This window comes from Urocitellus parryii, chromosome 8 (assembly GCF_045843805.1).
Source record: "Urocitellus parryii isolate mUroPar1 chromosome 8, mUroPar1.hap1, whole genome shotgun sequence".
Classification (NCBI taxonomy): Eukaryota; Metazoa; Chordata; class Mammalia; order Rodentia; family Sciuridae; genus Urocitellus; species Urocitellus parryii.
In genome coordinates, this window is record NC_135538.1 from 58,024,268 (window position 1) to 58,030,267 (window position 6,000).

Below are 6,000 nucleotides of genomic sequence, written 5' to 3' on the forward strand. Positions count from 1 at the left end.
GTGAATAGCATTTTTAGGTGAGTGATGAAGGGAGAATTTTGGAACTCAGCAGGAGAGAGAACAGGACATTATAACACATGGAGGTACAGGATGTAGCATAGAAAGAGAAACAAAATATATCAGCAACTGAGACTCTGAATCTGGAAACTGAGACTCCCCTTTGCAGATGAATGTTAAATGGGAGAATCCTAACAGATTTTCTAATTAGCATACTGCTGCTAGATCTGAGAGTAAGGGTCGCACTCCAAGAATGCTGGTTCCCTAATAGGCATTTGTGAACCCTTGCCACTGGTAACACTGAGGTCAGGTGCTTCACTAGTGCCTTAGGAACAAGTGGCACCATGACTCTCACGGCTGGAGTGACTATGCAGATGGCTACCACACCACCACTGCTGTGTGCATCATACCTGCCTGTGCTGCTACAGCATCCTTACCCCTGTGTGGCTTCTGAGGAGAGTGGGATTCTCTGATTCCACTGTCAAAATACTGCACCCAAAGCCATCAGTTATAGCTGAAAAGCGATAGTGATCCTGTACTATGAGCAGAGGCCCTGCAAGAACCAAAGATAACATCTCCCAACAATCTAACATCCCAAGAAAATTGTTCAGTAGAAAGACATGTACCATGCAAACGATCTTATAAAAGTGATAAAGATAACTTATGCACCAGATGCATAAATCTCAATGTAGGTTCACAAAATGATAGTGGGAAGACAATAACATGTCATCTCCAAAGGAGCACAATAATTCTCTTGGAACAGTCTCAAAGGAAAGGATATTGGTGAAATTTCTACCTGATAAAGAATTCAAATATGTGATTATAAGGGAACTCAATTATATTCAAAGAATCTGGATAAAAAGTTGAACAAAATTGGAAAAAATCAATCAATGGAATGAGAATGCAATTTAGCAAAGAGATGGCATTCTCTAAAAAGATCCAAATATAAATCTTGGAAATGAAAAATTAAATGAGGTAAAGAAAAATCAAACAAACAACAACAATAAAAACAAAAACGTAATAGTTTATAGCCTCAACAACAGACTAGATCAAGTAAAAGAATGCCTAAACCTAGACACAGGTCTTTTGGGCTATCCCACTAAGACAATGGCTTAAAAAAAAAAAAAAAACAAGAATAATAAAAGGATGAAGACAGCCTCTGAGACATGATTTAATAAGTGAATTTTCATATTTTGGGCTTTCTGAAGGTAAGAAAAGGAGAAAGGCATATAAAACCTATTTAGTTGAAAGTGTCCCCAATCTTGGATATTTAGGTGTGGGAGGCCAATAGGACTCCAAATGGCCACTGTGACTTATAAGGCATACAAACTGTCAAAAATACATGAAAAAGAGAGTCTTACAAGTTGAAAGAGAAAAGTCCTGAGTCATTTTAAAGAAAATACCCATTAGATTAACATATGACTTCTCAATAGAACCTTTACAGCTCAAGAGGGAATGAGATAACATATTCCAAATTCTGAACTAATACAGCTGCCAAATGGGAATACTATATCCAGAAAAGACTCCTTTCAAATAAAGACTTTCCAGGGAATCAAAAACCAAGGGGATGAATCACCACCAGATCAGTCTTACAAAATATGGTTGAGGGAGTTCTACATCCAGAAGCAGAAGAAAGATAACTACCATCATGAAAACATGAAAGTAAAAAACCTACTAGAAAAGCAGATGAACAAATGAGAAATAGAAAAGAATCAAACCTTATCTATACAACAAGCCACTAAATCACAAAATTAAACAAGAAAGGAGGAATGGAACAAAATATTTTCAAAACAAATTTAACAAAATGTCAGGAATAAACATTTACTTCTCTGTAATAACCTTGAATATCAGTGAGTTAAATTATCCAATTAAAAGATACAGACTGGCTGGAATGGATAAAAACAAAACTCAATTACTGTGGTGACAATGTGTCTAATGGAGGAGATTGGATGCTATATGGATTTGAGGAGATGTGTGGGAACTGTCTGTACTTTCAGTTCATGTTTTCAGTGAGATGAAAACTTCCTCAAAATTCTCTTTTTAAGACATATTACATCAGCAACTTGCAATAATTCTTCAAAGAAGTATATAAAACACACACCATTTGTTATTAACCTCAAGAAGATTATTTGTCAACAATATTCTCTACCATATTTTATACTCAAAACTGTTTGGGCTATAGCCTTTAAGTCAGTCAAATAGCTTGTATAACTTAAATATTTTTTTCATATTTTACAATGTTTTTATTCTTTTTTATTACACTAAATGTTGTTCTGGGAAACTTTGAGGTGAGACTCACTTTTCAAGGACTTCTTTTATTATTGTTCCCTCCCCTGACCCAACTTCGAGGACTACAATGATTATACTTTTATAATTCATTTATATATTTCTATAAATTTTTCCAGTGCTGAAGATTTAACCTAGGGCTTTTTTATTGCTGAGCTATATATATTCCAAGTCCTTTTTATTTTTTTATGTTGAAGCACTAATTGCTAAATTGCCCAGGCTAGCTTAAACTTGTGATCTTTCTGTTGTAATTTCCCAAGTTGCTGGGATTACAGGCATGGGACACCACATCTGGTGTTTTCTTATAAATTTTTGTACTTTCATAGTGCAGTCACATCACTGGCATAAACTTTATTTTAACATTTTTTTCCTCTGGTACATGTTTGCTATTTTATGAAATACATTTAACATTGTTATTTCAGAAAATATTGTCACCATTTAAGTCATATATGAATATTTGATCTTTTTCATTATTTTGTTTTCTGTATTTGGAAAATTTAAAATGTAAATGTATGTTTTGGAAAACTTTTGTCACCACTTACCAATATTTACTTAAAATTTCTTCAATTCTGTTTCATACTGTTAGATTTTTTCACTAATGTCATATGCATGATTTTATGACATAGATAGTAATATAACAGAAATCAATAAGGCAATGGCTATTTTTTCTGTGTGTTACTTTGTCATTTGTCTTTTTAAATGTTTCTTGTGTTTTATCATCTCATATTTCATCCTCTGATTTTATCCCATTTTCTTTCATCTTTTTTTTTATTCCTTAGCATAATATAAATAAGCCACTAATCATATAAACTTCTTTATCGTTCTCATTTTCCTTGTATTTATGTTGAGTCAGATCATGACTCATATTCATTACCTGTCATAAAATGATTGTGACTCCAACCTTCTATTTGCAAGAGTAGCTTGTCACATTTTTCTGGGCATCATGTTTCAGTCCTCCTCTAGGAGCTTTTCTATTGTAGTAGAACAAGACCATTTGGTTCTGCAGTAGCTCATCTGTGTATTTAGTTCTCTGCTTAACTGAATGGATTCATTTCCAGAAGGGTTTCTGCCCCCAAACCAGGTGGCTAAAGTATACTCTTTCTTTTTTAAACTCAAAGTATTGACCAAGTAGGTAAGTCCCTTTTCTTATACATCAACATCTCCAAGGCCATATTGTTCTTCTCTTTATCTTTAGCAGTTGCCTCTCTATAATTAATGTTAATAAAATTAATAAATGAAAATTAATGTTATTTAAGAATGAGAATTGTGCTTATATTTCTTTCTTTTTTATTTACTTGCTGTGTAATACAGTTCAGAATAAAAAGATAACTGGTTTTAGAAGTTAATTTTAAATACAACTATTTTGAACATTTTGAATACATGAAATATATTTTTAAATGACAGTTGAAAAATGACTTATTCTTAGGTGATGAAATATAAAATTATAGTCAAAATGTTAAAATATAATAAAAACAAATATTGGAAACAATTAGTATTTAAGCAAAAAATTATCATTAAGAACAAGTTTAAGGGGGAAAAAGAGCCTAAAATTGTATACCGGAAGGCAACTGATTTGGAGAAGATTACTTCCAAATAAGACCTCAAATCACTGGGAATTACAAATTAAATAGAAGTGTTAAGATGTAATTACTGGATCTAAGGAATAAGACAACTCTACAGACAAATCATAATTGGATCACTCTTAGCTTAAGAATCTAATTGAAAATTGCATTACAAGCTTTATAAGACATTATTATATTGTACTTATGAAAACTCTAAAAACAGAACTATTTTGGAATATCATATTCATTACATATTAACTATATAATTCTCAAACATAAAGTGAACTTAAATATTTAAATCTTTTTAATAATCAAATTCTTTTCAGTAATGAGTTATTAAGTGTAATGACATAAACAGATGCACATCTATTTACTGGCCTGGAATATTTTCTTTTAATTTCACTGGCCTGGACTCAATTTAAATTCCTCAGCACCACATACAAACAAGGATGTTGTGTCTGCCGAAAACTAAAAAATAAATAAATAAATAAATAATTTAAAAAATTTCTCAAATACTTCCAGAACTTTTAAATTGTGTATATATAACTTGCAGTATATTAATAAAAATAATTTAGATAATACACCATAAAGCACATGTCAAATCCTTAAAGACAAAGAGTTACATGCATAAATAAAATAACCATTTAAACACAGCAGTAGACATCACACTACTTGAGGAATGGTCTTAATGGGAGATCTAGAAAAGATGCTGGGAGAACAAGATTTTAATCTCATGCTTAAAAGTCAGATGTTTGTCAAGGGACAACTTCACCATTCCAGTCAGGAGATATGAAGTTTGTATGGCCTCAACAACAATGTAAATAGGACAGAGTATAAACTACTGAGGGGAAAACACTATATCCTTTTTGCTTTAACTTGCCAATATTCATTAAGAAAAATTCACTGTGCTTAATCATACCAAAACTAAACAGCATAAACAACAAATACTAAGGTAAAGACGGTTCTTGCTTCAGGAATAATTTATTCTTCAGGATAGGTATGATAATGACTGTGTGTAAGACTATGTTTAAGTGGAAACATCAGTGCAATAAAAAATTGCTATATTATTGACTACCTCAATAATTTAATTAATAGCAGATATAACATCATCTTATACATAGAAGCCTCATTCTGTGGGGACATTGCAACTGGTGCATTTCACTGATGAATTAATAAATTGGAATTTTTAGAAATATCAGTTCTACCATGATTTGATCCAGATAAGAATAACTTTAGATCTTGGTGGTTGTAATTTAAAATAATTATTTAATAAGTATAAAATGTGAATCTGAATAGTTACAAAGGGAAATTTGATGCCCAAGTAATATGCTTGGCACTACTGTTTTTTAAACTAATCAATGCACTGCACTCTTGGTGTATTTTAAAGTTATAAACTTGTCACTTTTTATAGAATTAAATCAGAAACAAATATTTAGGCCTATTTCTAAAGATTTGTTTGGAAATCTTGTTCCCCTGTTGTGCCACCACTTTCTACACTGCCTCTGCACAAAGATTTACCGAATAGTTTCATTAAAAAAAAAAAAAAAAAACTTTTATGTTGCAACATATATTGTGAAAACATGGTTTGTAAAGTCATCCTATTAACTACTTGTCAATCAAAATTGATTAGCCTACTTAAAAACCTTTCATACAGTAAAAACAAAAAATAACCAACAGAGTCAAAACACAACCTTCAGAAATGGAGAAAATATTTCAGTCCATACACCTGACAATGCGTTAATATATAGACACATAAGGACATCCAAAATTTCAGTAGCAAATAATAATAATAATAATAAATTAAAATTTTAATCCAATTTTAAAATGTGCAATAGAATTTAAGTGTAACTTAGAACCATTTTGGTAAAACAAAACGAACCACCAAATGATCCAGAAATCCCAGAACTGGGTATTTATCCAACGGAATTGAAATCATTGTATCAAAGAGACATCTGCATTTTGTATTCATAGCAGCATGACTTACAATAGCCAAGAAATGGAAACAACCTAAATTGTTCATCAACCAATGAATGAACCATGACTGGATAAAGAAAATGTGGTATATGTGCAAAATAGAACACTATTCAGTCATAAAAAATAAATACTATCGTTTGTGAAAAGATGAATTGAAATGTCATTATGTTAAGTGAAATAG